The 15,519-nt window shown below is 46.1% G+C and overlaps 1 protein-coding gene across 4 annotated transcripts in view; it reads right to left on the bottom strand.

Annotated features, from left to right (window-relative positions):
* Positions 1-15,519, bottom strand: part of RAI2 (retinoic acid induced 2) — a 60,907-nt gene that overhangs the window by 43,900 nt on the left and 1,488 nt on the right. The window lies entirely within an intron of this gene.

The raw sequence follows: 15,519 nt of genomic DNA, 5'->3' as shown, positions 1-15,519 counted from the left end.
GGGGGGGGGGATACTCACAGATAAGGCTATGACTGAAAAATTCTGTATGAGACACAATTAATCTACGCTGTGGAAAGACAGTGGTTACTGCTGGTGAGAAGTAATGGAGAGGATGTGGGGCGGGGCCTTCTGGGGGGCTGGTGTGGCCCCTGTCTCCGTTGGGGTGCTGGTGACTTGGGTGTGCTATTTGTGAAAATTCTTCAAGCTGTACGCATCATAGCATGCACAGTTTTCTGTATGTATGTTAGGATTTTAGACCAAAACCTGAAAATAAAAAACTGTGATGGATAATTTTAGGACTTCCATCCATATAGCTGGTACAGCTGCCATTAAAAATCAAACATTACCAAGAAAAGAATAAACCCTCTCTCCCCGCTGCTTAAAAATTCTGACCTATTTAAAATGTATGTGAAATAAAAAACCTTTTTAAAATGCTGATACTATTATTTAAGCTTTTACCCACTATGTCCTCTATGCTTAGGTAAGAATATACTGCAGGCGATTTTGCTATAACTAATATCCACTCCTCATAAAGTGATACAGAAGGGCACAGAGAAATGACAAAGCTCGTTTTCACTTGCAGACTCATTAGAGGACAGGGTACTGTTGGAGGCTCTTTCCAAAGACCCACGTCCCATTTGGGGCCTTTCTATCTCCCTCACTACCTGAGCCACGTGGTCAGAAGAATCCGAACCGGACTTTTTTCACATCTCCCTCTGTTTTTCCCTTTCTCTTTTATTTCCCTGCACTGAACTCCTCCTTATTCCTGCTGCTGCGGCCCACCACGAGAATGAACTCTGATGCTTTTCCCTGTCACTGGTGTCAGGTGAGTGCTGTCACCTCACCCTCTGTTTCTCTCTGCATTTCTGGATGGAGCTGGAGGCTTGCACCAGGCCAGGACTTTCTATTCCAAGTGCTCCTCTGTCCTACCATTTACAACATGCTGTCTGCTTATTTACTGAGGTTTATTTTGCAAGAGAAATACTTGTGGTGGGGGTGGGGAAGGGAAGCTTTTGAAGACAAAAAATTTGTCATTTGGTTTCAAAAGACTTATGAATAATGGAGGGCTATGGTTCCTTTGCAAATGAAGATCCAAATGGTCTACCGCTACGAATGATTTTGCATTTTGCTGCTGTTAAAAAAAAAGTCTTTTCTAACCACGATTTCAAGGATGTAGGAACCTATTAAGAAACTGTTCTCCCCACCTAGGACCCAGTTTAAAATATTCCCACGTCTGATTAAGGACCTGCAAGTCCCAAATGCTGACAGAACCAAAGAATTTGTTCATTCACCTGAAATTCACCCTAAATATCCCAATGAATCCCTAGGGCTGGAAGGGTGGGGGGCGCTACAAGGAGGATGTGGCACAAGGTAGTTTCCAGAAAAGCAGAATGGAGTTCCCAGGCTCTTACTTTAAGAAAAGACTTTCCTTTGGACCCGGAGAAGCTATCTGAAAGGGCTTGGGATACATTCTTGCCTTTTCCATTCCCAAGCTCCCTTTCTGCTCTGTGGTGGCATCATCATACTGAGTCCCCAGGAAGAACTGAATCTTCACTGCTTTGGCCCCAAGCAGCCCAGCTGCCCAACTTGTCCGCCCTGGCAAGTGGCATGACCAACTCATCCATGTTTGCCCAGCACTGCCCAGGTTTTAAAGCTGTAAGTCTCATGTGTCAGGAACCCTCTCAATCCTGCGCAAATGAAGACAGTTGGTCACACTAGTGGCAGGCCACCAGCCAAACCCCTCTCCTCCAGCTGGGCCCAGTCAAGACCTAAACTGGCAGAATTACTCTGTGCCCCCCACTGCTTACAAATTCTGGCCTATTTAAAGTACATGAATTTGGAAAGTGTATTTAAAGCTGCTGACTGAAGGTGCTCTGGCTGTTGACTATGTCTGTCAGGTTTTCCTTTTCTCCCCCCATTTTTTGGCCCATTCACTGTTTTCAACACACTCCCTTCAGGATTGGGGGCTCAAGATGATTACATGAGCCAATGCCAACATTGTCTGCCCACTCGCCTGACTGCAAAGGGAGGGAGGGCCCAGACACTCAATCTCTCCCCTCTCCTGAGCTCCCTGACCCATCATGGCGCCTAAACTACAGAAACCAGGGTGTCATCATCATTTACTCTACCTACCAGCCATTACCGAATCCCACAGTTGGCCTCCTAAACACTTCTACAATCCAAGCACTCGCCTCTGCCACTATGCTGCTTCAGCGCAAGGTCACTGCTCTCTGGGATTTCTGCAACAGCACCCTTTTTTTGGTCTTCTTTCCCTCCTGCCCCAGTTCATTCTCCACTAGGACAAAAAAACCAAACACAGAGAGTAGATAATGTCACTGGCCTCTAAGAAACTGCTCAGGATAAAGTCCAAGTTCTTTTTCAAGGCTAACAAGACTCATGATCTGGGCCCCGCCCACCTTTTCTGCTCAGCATCATAAGCTCACTTTCCTCATCTGTAAATGATAGTAGCTATTTCTAAACATCGCTGTGTGGTTGAAGTGAGAGCACCTATATGAAATTCTTGGCCAGGTGCTTGAGCTCCATCGTGGATCTGGAGAAGTTGAAGTTCTTCACACCATCCACGGAAGTGGTAAAAAGGAATAGGGCAGGGGCGCCTGGATGGCGCGGTCAGTTAAACTTCAGACTCTTGGTTTCGGCTCAGGTCGTGATCTCAGGGTCATGGGATCGAATCCCACGTCAGGCTCTGCACTCAGCAGAGTCTGCTGGAGATTCTCTCTCTCCCTCTCCCTCGGCCCTGCCCCCTGGCTCGCACGCTCCCTCTCTAAAATAAATGAATCTTTTAAGAGAAGGAATAGGGCATTTGGCACTGGTCACTACAGAGATGGGGGCAAGCAACAGATTTCAAGGGAGAAAAGAAACATCCCATACAAATGGGGGGAGAAGAGCTTCCTGTTCTAAGTGTCCAAAATGGAGTTGAGGCTAGGTCCAGTTGACTGGAGGAAGGTGGGTCTTACCCCTGCTGAGTGGTGGTGACAGAGACGAGAGGGACGGGGATGGGGCCCACTGCTGTGCTCCAACTTGCTGAGCTCGCTCTTGGGGAGACAGCCCAGAGCTAAGTGAGACGATGGAAGTACTCAAAGCACAGGAAGTTGACATTTCCCCACCGATCAACAGGGACAGAACCCCTGTAATAGCAGAAATGGGCCTTGAGTTCATGCCTTTGAAGACTTGCTTTTGGAAACAGATAAACTGGGAGAAATGTGTGTTTGTACTTTTTTGTATGAAGCATATTACCAGCATCTAAGCGCTACAGAGCACACTGCCAGGAGCCAAGGAGGGCTGGGCTGTTAAACGTGGTGATTAAAATGAACTTTAGGAAGTGCTGCCTGGCTCAAGATACTGAAAGGCTGGTTTGAGACCAAGCCACAAAAAAAGACACATGATTCCTGCTCTCCAAAAACGAAATAACTACAACAACAAAACAAAGAGGGAAAACGGCGAGAGAAAAGAACAGGCTCCATGGGAGAAAACACAGATCTGTGCACACTCAGACAAAAAGTGATTCCACATTGCTCTTTTATTTTATAAATATTCATAAGAAAAACAGCCTAGCAGCTACTTTCGTGAGTAACCTCAGCTACTTCTTTCCACCTGTCTTTTTCTTTTCTTTTTCTTTTTTTAAACAAGAACAACATTCTCAGCACTGCTGAAAGCTAGAACAAGAGTCAAGGTGGCCAACATGACAGTCCCCTTTCCAGGGACCTCCCCAGGCACCCTGGCCACTCATACCCCCTCTCTTCCAATCCTGCCCCAGGGCAAATGGCCTATGCCCTCCAAAAGGGACAAAGACTAAATTAGGATGAAGATACGAGGGTGGGGGGACCTGGCTCCGTTACCTGTCTGCTTCACCTGCCTCATTTGTTTTTCTTTCCTAGTTAACTTCTTTGCCGACCTTTAAATTGCAGAGAACAGCAGACTGGACAACAAATGGGCTTATCTGTCCAGACTTGCCTTCCATCACCAGGGCGGTCAGACAATTCCTAAAGATCGTGCCTCTTCCTTCACCCCGCCTGGCTCTTCATCCCTTCTCCCAAGGAGCCCCAAATTAAAATGAATGCATTCCAGAACAATTGCCAAGGGAGTGACCAAAGCTAACTGTGGCCCAAATAAAGCTGGGACTGGTAGAGGACCGGGTCTCCAGGACAGCAGCGAGAAGAAAGCTTCTCCCAGCGGACCTGAGCCAGCGACCACTGCTGCTCCCCGCGTACCAGAAGCTAACAGCTGAACCCCAGGCCACACCACTTCAGGATGCAGGAATTAGTCCTTAAGTCCAGGTAGATAACGTTCAACCAAAGGCCCGGGCACCAGCAGCACCAGGGAAATTGTTAGAAATGGAAATTCTTGGGCCCCACTCCCGACCTGCTCCCGGGGTCAGTCCCAGGAATCTGTATTTTAACAAGCCCTCCAGCTGATCTGAATGCACACTAAAGGTTGAGAACCACAGTCCACAAGCCTCTGAGAAAGGGAGGAGCTATGTTCAACTGGGAGGACATTATAGGAAAGCTGGGGGCAGAAGGGCACAGTGAAACGAGCATGCTCCACAGCTGTGCTGTCCAATACAGTGGCCACGAGTCCCATGTGGCAATTTACATTTAGAATTTTAAAAAGAAAGATAAATATTCATAACTCGCGTAAATGTGGAATTAAAAAAAAAAAAAGCCAAACTCATAGTAACAGAGTAGAATGGTGGTTACCAGAAGCTCAGATGTGGGGGGGAAAGGGGCTATTTTTTAAAAAGAAAGAAAAAAGAATGTAGATGTGGCTGCCAGGGACTGGGGGGAGGGGTCCTGGGGAGTTAGTGTTTAATGGGTACAGAGATTCAGTTTGCAAGATGAAAAGAGTTCTCGTAATAGATGGTGGTGACAGTTATGCAACAATGTGAATGTACTTAATACCACTGAACTGTACACTTGAAATGCTTAAGAAAAAAATTAAAAAGAAACTTAATTAAAAAGAAAATTTAAAAGTCAAGTCTCAGCCACACTAGTCACATTTCTAGTGCTCAACAGCAATATCTAGCTAGTGGCTAGATCCTGCCATATAGTGCATTTCTAGTGTAGAACGGAAGTTCTATTGAGCTGGGTTGTATAGAATCCCAGTCCCACCTCCTATGAGCTGTGTGACCTTGTGTAAGTTACTAACCCTCTTGGAGCCCTGATTCCTCCTTTATGAATTGAAACTCATAGTACCCACCTATCTCATTAAGGCTGTTACAAAGCTAGAAATAAAATAATAAATGTAAATCACCTGGGACAACTCTCCAGCTTATAGCAGAAGCTTCATAAATGACAGGTAATATTGTTGCTATTAGGATTTTATAAGCAATCATTGGAGATATTTGCTAATGGAACGGGCAGTCTGCATTGGCTAGGACAGACTCTTTCTGCTATGTTTCAACTGCAAGTTTCAGAGCCTGAGGAAGTGGCTCTATTTTCAGCAGTACAAGTCAGCAGTACCATCCTGAAGCAATACCCATTTGTCGGCAGGCTAGAAAGGTGGTCTCCCCATCCAGAAGCAGTATGTAAGAGACTTGAAGTAAGGCTATAATTCTTGAAGCCAGAGAGCCTCATTTTGTGTGAGGCTTGCTTGCTTTTTTTTTTTTTTTTTTTTTTAAGATTTTCTTTATTTATTTGACAGAGAGAGAGAGACAGCCAGCGAGAGAGGGAACACAAGCAGGGGGAGTGGGAGAGGAAGAAGCAGGCTCATAGCGGAGGAGCCTGATGTGGGGCTCGATCCCAGAACGCCGGGATCACGCCCTGATCACGCCCTGAGCCGAAGGCAGACACTAAACAACTGCGCCACCCAGGCGCCCCCTTTCTTTTTTTTTCTAAACATAAATGTCATTATCCCTGGGATGGTCCATTACATTAGACTCAGGGCTTCAGTGTTCTTCATCAAGAAAGATGCCCAAGAGATCTTGTAACCTTCTTGCAAATCTCCCCCCATATAAGAAAACAAACAAAACCCCAGATAATTGTACAACCCAGAGGCATTATCCCTACCGAAGGCCAGTCATGAGGGGAAGAATGGACTGGGAAAATGGAAAGAGGAGTTTTATTTTAACTAATTAGGAAATAGGGAGTCACTGAATGTTCTTGAGGTGGGGTGAGAAGGCTAGAGAGATGCTTTATTGAGAGGAACAGCAGCTGGGGGGGCCAAGGACAGGAGTAGAGCAGACCAGTAAGGACCCCAGGGCCACACCTGGGTGAACCCTGCTGAGGCCGGCTGGCTCATGCAGCAGTGGGCAGGGCTGAGGAGAGGAGGAAGGTGGGTGGAACCTGTGTGAGCTGGCAAGAGAGTTGAAAACAGAATCAGGGATAAAAGGTCCAGGCTCCCAGAGTTCAAGCTGCATGCTCAGACGATATGTCCAAGAAGCCAGTTTTCCCTTTCAAACTCCTCTGGGGACACGACTCCGTGCTTCACGTGGGCTCTGGACAAAGCCAGCTCCCTGTGGCTGATGGGTCAGAAGAGTCGAGTAAGGGAACTCAGAGCAGCACTCTTGCTCAGGTTGGTTTTTCTGGCTCAGGAATCATAACAAAGGCTCCCCTTCATAATCTAGTTAGGCCTCCTGGGTGAATCCCAGACATTCTAATGTTCTGGATGAGTAACGTTTGAAAAAATGGAGGATCCAACATGAGTTGGACAACTTCTGACTTTGTCAAAAAAGATGTTAAACTGCAAATGCCAGGTACTATCTTGATCATTCATAAAAGAGCCGTTAACACCAAGACAAATAGGAAAGGCCATTTTAGAATAAAGGGCAGTTTTGTGAAATGGATAAGGTTTAGCTTTAAAAAAGAAACTCACTACATTTACACTTTTCTTTCATTTCACTGTGAATGGGCAGAAATTTGGTCCCATGCCTGGTCTGTGGGGACCAATGGTTTATGTGACATTCCAAGATGGCTCTCTGTGTGGTTTGGGCTGTAATAATCATCCTCGATGACCCCAAATCCAGCTGCCCAGCTCCTAAGAGCAAAAACAAAGCCTGAGGTTTCTTGGTGTGGGTGTGTCTAGCACGGAAAGGCAGGGCAGAATCAGCCTTTTCTTGCCTTCTTAAAATGCAAGTGATAAGCCACAAAGGCTCCTAGAACGAATGGTCTCAGATTGATATTTTCGCATTCAATAATTTCACATTTAGTCTAGTGGGTTAGTGATTTTTTTTTCCAAAGAGGAAATTGCAGCCAGAGCTAATTGCTCAATCTGAAATATATCTGGACATTGTTTAGATGTTGGAAAGGAAACAGTGATGTTGGAGAGGTTTAGGAAAAAGAAGGGCATTAATTTAGGAAAAAAAGCAAATGTAAATTAATAGAAAATGTAGCCCCGGATGATTTCCGAAGCTCTGATACATACAGCCAAAGAAAGAGCACCCCTATTTTGAGCTTTTCTTGATATTTTTCTTATTTCTAAAATGCAAAAGGAAATTCATGAGCACAGGCTCAATCCATTCCCATCCATTGATTTGTTGGCCAATCAATGGCCATTGTAATCTGAAAAAAATAACACCAGTTTCTATGAACCTTTCCAAGTGAGGCCGTGTTCGGGTAAGCTTAATAAAGAGAAAAACAGCAAGGACCATCTGGAAAACACTCTTCCGGAGTCGCGAAAGATAGTGGCAGCCTTTGCCCAACCTGCTATAAATAAGTGTCTCAGGAAAAAAAACACCCGATTTTCAAATCTGTTTCTACTTAATACAGCTGCAATGGAGTTTATTTAGCTTTTCCCTATAGCAGGAGGACTGTTTGCATTTTTATGACAAGGGTCTAAATGTGTTTCACAGCCACTGCCACTGCCATTATTTTGAGGAACAACATACCACTTGGACCTGTCTGTCTGCTTCTGCGGCACACGGCGGTGGCCCCAGTGGCCTCTGCGCCACGAAACTGGCCTCCAAAGCCCAGATTTATGATCCTGTTTCTTCTTGCAGTGTTGCAACCATCACCCAAATCCTAGCTGGCTACTTAGAATGACCAAGTGTCACGTGCTGCCAGTCATTTATCTGCCTGGACCTGGCACGCTGTGCATGTCTGCCAAGCTCACTGCCTCTTCCTTCGTGATGACGAGGAAGACTCAAAGTGCTCCTCGGGGGAGGCTAGAACTCACCGATGAAGGTGTATTGGTGGCTTGGCCAACCCCTACGTGCTCAAGCTTTTCCATCTTTCCTCACTGGCTAAGCCTGACACTCCGAATTCCTTCAGACACTCTTTGGGAAAGGTCAGCCTCCCTTGATGGCCGCAAAATGAAGTGGCGCCCCTGATGTCTGCACCGAGCACCATCAAACGCCCATCGCACTCCAAAGACTGGCAGGCATGTTGACCTCGGGGCACTCGCCTGTGTAATGAGTGACCCGCCTCTCTGTTCCCCCTCTGTCCCCCCAGCGCTCATCCCATTTCCATGTTTTAGCCCCACAACACCTTCCCTGAGAATGCATAACCCTTCTTTCTAGACTTTCAAGGGAGCCTCAGAAAGAGGATGGCTAAGGGCTTGTCCCAGTGGCAGCCTTTCATTTGCTGCCGCTGACTGCAAGCATTACCAGCTTCAAGCTACCCAAAGGAGCCCTGCTGACACCCTCTTTCCCCAGTGAAACTGCTGCGAGGAAGCAAATGTGTGAGAGAGGGAGAGAACTGGGAGGGATGGGGAGGACCACCTAAATTTGAATGTCCCATCGTTTTGAGAAATGCCCCATCTGCCCACCATTGACATTCTCTCTCAACGGTCCTAGAAAACATAGAAATTAGTGGTGGGTAAAGGACTGCCACAATCTGAAATGAGTCTATTACAGTGTTATGCGCAGAGCTCTCCCAAGTACACTAAAGGGCTAAATTAATTGGCTCAGGCTTAAGATGCTACAGGAGAAATGACAGTGGAGAGGGGGCGGGGTAGATGAAGATGCCTGGTAGCTTTGAAAGCATGCCTCGAATCAGGTGCACATGAGAAAGAAATTAGGGAGGAAAAACCTGCTCTCTTCATGAAAAACCAGAAAAGCCCTTAGTTATTACAGTGTGCCCCCCAATTACCTACACCTTATTCAGTTGCCTGCCTTAAAAAATCTCTGTGCTTATCCAATCTTATAAACTCATCCACCAACTTTAGAATGAAATCAGGCACATGACCCACTTCCAACTGTTAATTAATCCCCCCCATGAACAGTATATATAAAAGTCAGGGGGATAAATTGTGTCGTTTACTATTTCAAAATGAATTTGCCAAAACCCACAAATTACTTATTAACCTTTGTCTAGACCAGTGTTTCTCAACCAGAGGCGATTTTGTCCCAGAGAGGACATCTGATGAGGTCTGGAGACATTTTTGGTTGTCACTATTGTGGTGGCAGGGAGCGATGCTACTGGCATCTAGTGGGTAGAGGCCGGAGAGGCTGCTAACATCCTCAGTGTCCAGGCCCCCTGACCCCAACAAAGAAAAATCTGCTCTAAAATGTCAACAGTGTCAAGGTGGAGAAACTGTGCTTTGGATAAAGCCAAACGTGTTCAGCCTTTAATATTCATATCTTTGGCAGTCATCAAAGAGAGAAGACATCATTTTCTTTGAAATCTAAGGATGGTTTACATATATGTTAGCTAAGGACATGTTTATTCCTTTCCAAATAAATGCCATAGGTTCTCAGTCTGAACCTAGAAACATTAAAAAAAATACTGTGAAGGGGCGCCTCCTGGGTGGCTCAATCGGTTAAGCATCTGACTCAGTTTTTTTAATTTTTTTTTTTTTTGAGAGAGACAGAGAGGGGAGGGGCAGAGGGAGAGAATCTTCAATCAGACTCCCCTCCACCACGTTGAGCATGGAAACTGAAACAGCACTCGAGCCCACAAACCACGGGATCATGACCTGAGCCTAAACCAAGAAGTTAGACGGTCAACCTACTGAGCTATCCAGGGACCCCCATGCACCCAACTCTTGATTTTGACTCAGGTCATGATCTCAGGGTGGTGAGATAAAGCCCTGTGCTAGGCTCCGTGCTGGGCATGCAGCCCGCTTAAGATTCTCTCCCTTGCCCTCTGTCCCTCCTTGCCCCCACCCCCCAATCATGCACTCGCTCGCGTTTTTTCTCTCTCTTTCTCTCTGTCCCTAAAAAAAGAAAGAAATACCGCAATGATGGCAGGGGTAGATAAGGTGCATTTTAAATGCATATTTCATCAGTCTAAATGGATGGAAATTAATATCCCATAAAATAAAATGATTATCTAGTTATGTTTCATACAAAACCAGAATCAATACATTGTATCTTACTTAACCTGCAATTAGAGTTTTTTAAAAAACGAAAACATGGAAATGCCATTCTTTTCCATTTCTTGCTTCTTGGGTACACATTTCTAAACATGAGGCATAAAAAACAAACAAGCAGACAAAAACCTTTTTTTAAAGCAGATTTCTCCAGAGCATAAAAAGCTTCCTGAATCATTCCATTTTATTTACTGTAGATTCAATCATTCTTAGTGAGCAAAACATGCAGCCCATTCTCTTGGTTATGCCTGCCTGGCTTTCCAAATGCCCTCAAAACTGGAATGATGAATCATATACTTTGGCCCCGCTGTGTCAATTAATAGTAAGCAAAGAATCCCACACAGCCAAGACAGAACTTTCTGCCTGATGTTTGTGTGTATGTGGGAGGGTGGGGTTGGGGGTGGGAGTCCTTCAGCCAATTGTTTCCAGAGGGTCTTAAGAGCAGGTGTTGAGATTCTCTAAAATTCCTTCAGTTCTAGAATATTCTGTGTTGCTCTATAGTGACCCTAACATGGGGGCGGGCTATGGTCAGGAGAAATGCAGGTTCCTAGAGTTGGCCTAGAGCTTCCAGGCTTAAACCACAAAGGAAATAATGGCTGACAGCTATACCATCACGACCCTTCCAGGACACCATTCTTTCCTCTGAATTATAAGGCAAAAGCGGTCATACGCACAAAAGCAAAAATAACAACAACGACAAAAACGCCCAAACACACCCAGTCCTGGCTGCCAGCGAGGCCCAAATCTGCTGGTGAAAAAGAACAGTTGCTACAGTGCAGCTGGAGGAGCTTTTCCAGGGAACTGGTAATACCCTGGCTGTTAATGAATTATTTTTCGCCAGAACGTCGGATTCTTCCTGTGCTCCAGTAAACAGTCTGCTTCTGCCATGGGAAACAAAACCAGCTCCTTCCGAGGAGCTCAAAGAGGTCAGCCAAGGGTCCCCTGTGGGGGCAGCCCCCTCAGGGGCCAGAGCCATGGGGCCTGACCTATAAATCACCGCAGCCCCAAGTTCATTATTCCAGCCCTTTCCATCTACTTAAGCCATGCCCAGCTCCCAAGGAAGGGACCAGGAAGACCAGAGTGCCAGCTGTGAGCCTTCCCCCATCCCCAGGAACTATCCCTTCATCGGGTTTCCTCATCTGCAGCATCACGATGTGTGAAATTGGGCTTCCTTGCATTTATTCTGTCTCTTTCGCAGAAACTGTATGTATCTCCTTGCTCTTGTTTTCATCAAGCTGTCAGGAAATAACTATGTGCACCCTCTTTTTCCCTTTCCTTTCTATAAGATTGGCTCCAGCCCCAAATAACCCACTCTCACCATTAGGGTGTCTACTTGGGACACTATTCTTTAAGCACGAACCTCAGGAAGGATATTCTTAGACAAGGTGTCAAGGAAATCAGTTGCTCAGGCAAGAGACAGCTGTCCACTAGACGAGGACACCAGCCCGGGGTGGGGTGAGGTGGCGGAGAGGACAGGAAGGGGGCCATTTTGGTCAAGCCAGCCCTGCCCATTCCCAGCCCTGCCTTGCTCTCTCAAATCCACAGAGTTTCAGGAGCCCACATTCCTCAGGGGAACTTGACTGAGCAAACATGCTCATGGATAGGCTGGATTAGCACCCCCCCCAATGACACCTTAGCTACTGAAAATCAAAGTTGCCTGAGGCCAGGCTGTCGGCGCATGCCTCCCATCTGCCATGGAGACAGAGGGTGTTTGTGCCCCCTAAACTATCTGGAGGTACTATGAGGCTGAAGGCACAGGTTGGTGGTTAGTTTGCTCTAGAGAAGCACTGCCTAGTAGAAATATATGTGTCACTTAAAAGTTTCTGGTAGGCACATAAAAAAGATTAAAAGAAACAGGTGACATTCATTTTAATACTGTAGCTTATTTGACCAGTATATTCAAAATATGATCATTGTACCATGTAATTGATATAAAAATTATTAATAAGCTATTGTGCATTCTTTTCTTTTTGTACTAAGTCTTAGAAATCACGTGCACATGTTATCCTTATAGCACATCCTACTCTGGACTGGCCACCTTCTGACTACTAATAGCCACGTGTGACTTGTGGCTACTGTATGAGATGGTGCAGATAACAGAACATTTCCATCATCATAAAAGGTTCTATTAGACAATGCAGTGCAAGACCAAAAAACTGTGGGAAGAAAGAGTGACAGGTGAGAGCAGGGTGAGCCATCAAGATACTGGAGCTAAGAATTAAAGCAGAAATGGGAATCACAAGGATTGGGATATTCTAGAAGCCCAGCCCTACCGCTAACGGGAGATTAAAATGGGTTTTTATGAGAGGCCCAGGGCCCATGCCTACATTGTGGGGGGCTGCCCCACAGCAGTGGGAAAGTCAGCAAGTATAATTATTACTCAAGGCATCTGCTGGGTGAACCACCTCCATCTTATCTCTTCTGATCTGTTAAGGCAGGGGCTGGAACAGAAGATCACCAAAGTCACGTACGTTCTTTCAATAACAATTCTGGGTTTGCAATCTAATTTGGTGAAGCAGATAAAGAAACATGATCAAATTACGTGCGCCTGTGTTTGCGCATGTATGTGTTTGTGTGTGTGTTCTTGGCTGGAGAGGGAAGGGGGGTCATGTGCAAAATCCAGAAGTACAAATGCGACCACTAAAATCACCTCCTCACCAGTTGCCATCAGAACACAGAGAGACTCAAGAGGCTCATGAAGAAATTTGGAGCCACAAAGGAGATGCCTCGAGTCTAGAAAGAATGAGATGACGGGCATCCGGGAAGATGAACAGGCCAGAGGGAGAAGTGGTAATCAGAGGCATTCTCCAAAGGCAAGAGCTGCCAACTCTATTGTAAGGATGGCACCCTGATCCCCAAATCAAGCTTAATTCAGAATCCCACACAGGCTTTTGTATAGGGGAGAGTACAATTAGCTATCTTCCCCCCTCCTCGAGAGCCCCGAGAGCCTCATTCTCTGAGGTCCCCTCATATTCTGATCAGGGAGGCAGCAGAACCATATACGGATTCAAATCCTGGTTCTCCCAGTGGCTCCAGAGTTTCTAGCAGGTTAAAGGCTACCATCTGGTTGGAAAGGGGCTAAGGGACTTGCTTAACATGATGCATTTGGGGAGCAAGACCTCATCCCATTTTTATTGAGAATTTATTTATTCGAGACAGTTAAGAGTCAGAAATACTTTACCTATCCTTTGGTCCTACCATGGACTTTGGGCTAATTATTTAACCTGCCTTAGCTTAGTTTCCTCATCTATAAAAATGGGAATGCTCTTGTCCATACCACATAAACTTGTTGACTTGGACATACCCCAGGCTAGAAATGGAGCGTGACACCAACAACTCCAAATCCCCAAACAAACATAAAAATCTCTGGATTAAAAAAAAAAATCTCTGGCTTTCTCCCTGCTGAGTCTCCCTTGACGATGACTTACAGCTGCCTCCCTACCACCATTCACTCCATCAGCTCCATCACTTAGTCACTCAACTCATTTATTAAGCAACAGTTGGGCGCTGGAAATTCCAAGATGACAAGGCATAGTTTTTCCATCTGAAATAGTCTGGGACTATCTGTGGTCTATCTACTTGATACATAGGCACGTATCTTGCCTCACTGGGCTGCCTCACTGGTAGGCTCCCCACCCCCAAGTTAGGTACCACAGTTTGTGAATGAGTAGGGGCTGAGGACTCCAGCCGTTGGGAGAAATAAATAAGACTTGAAAGAGGGTTAGAGAGACATGTTGCTTCTTTAATTCATAAACACCGAAGTCTGGACTCTGACACACGACTGGAAATTTCTCTGAGCCTCAGATTCTTTATCTGTAAAATAATGCCTCCATCACATCATGGTTTCCCACATGTGAAGTGCTTGGCAGACGGAGGGCAATGACAAATGTTAATTCCTTTCCCAATTTATTTCCCTCCACTACCCTCCCCCCCCAGATCTAAGGTTAGGGAAGGAACCAGAGAACAGACACTTGCTATTTTCTTATTGCACATTCAGAGCACACTGTGTGTGGAGATTGCCGCATACAGAATACCTCCATTCAGGATCGGATGGAGTTGGGGAGGCCAGTCCCATCTAGCTTTTGCATTTTCTTCTTCTTTCTTGCTTTCCAGAGGCCCTGTCTCAGAGGCTGTTTTTTGGCTACAAGACTTTATTTATTTTACAGTTCTTACCCGACTGCCCACTGACCAAGTTCTTACACTGGCAACTGGCATCACCTGGAAAGCTGTTTTCTCATTTTTTTCCTGAGATGGGCAGGTTTTCCGGGGCCAAACCTCAACAGCTGGAAGTCTGGTGCTTCTCTGCATGATAAAGGACTACCTCCTTGGTTCCATGGGCTTTGCCAAAGCGGCCAATACCCCAAGTTCCAGTCTAATTTGGCTCACTGTGCCTGGGCCACTTTGGAATGCTTCTAGTGGGCATTAGTCAGGATGAGACACACGTGACCATTTGTAGGATATTTACTGGGGGGTGTGGATTCGGGAGTGGGTAGGTGGCCTCTCAGAGCTTCTAAGGGGCACAGAAATTGGGGTGCCACCCAGTTTTTGATTCTGTGCCTCCCAGCCCACCCCCGACTTCTGAAAGTGGCACAGCTCCCCACGTTCCTCTTTGAGAAGAAAACGATGTGACAAAACAGTGGGTGGGGGCATAATGCTGCCCTGGTGAGTGGCTCCCACCCACTGGCCTCCCCACTAGTCTCCTCCCACACTGCCACCCCCGCAATGTAACAAAAGCACATCAAAACACATTTGCAAACTTAATCCTAAGTCTCTTGGTCAATCAACAAATGATTCTGAAGACTCAAAAGGAGGAAGAGAGTCATCTAGACAACGCTGGGAACGATTCCCTCGGAAAAGCACAGAAAACCTTGCTTGATGCATGCAAGGCTAAGAATTGTTTTCTCCCTGCTGGCTGCTTTTCTCTGTTCTAAAGAGAAGCTTCCAAAATCAGCTAAATAAAGGGATCACACCAGAGGATGAGAGATTATGCTAAACCAACAAAAACAAAGACCCAAATGAAACAGAGCGAGCCATGAGAATCCGCGGTTATCAAAACTTTGTTTGGCCGTATCTATTTATCATCGCTGCACACCCGGGCTCTGCGGAATATCATTCTGTTGATGTCACTTATCCTCAGCAAAATATTTACACATCCTTAAAAATGCCAGATGAGGGGGGCTGGCCGCAAGGCGCCCCTCAAGCCCCACCGCCAATTCTGGGCAGACCGTGAGATGGGGGCACGACGGGGGGGGGGGG

The sequence above is a fragment of the Ursus maritimus genome (assembly GCF_017311325.1).
Source record: "Ursus maritimus isolate PB19 chromosome X unlocalized genomic scaffold, ASM1731132v1 scaffold_X1, whole genome shotgun sequence".
In the NCBI taxonomy this organism is placed as follows: domain Eukaryota; kingdom Metazoa; phylum Chordata; class Mammalia; order Carnivora; family Ursidae; genus Ursus; species Ursus maritimus.
Note: the sequence above shows the minus strand (reverse complement) of the source record. Positions and strands in the feature narration are given on the sequence as shown.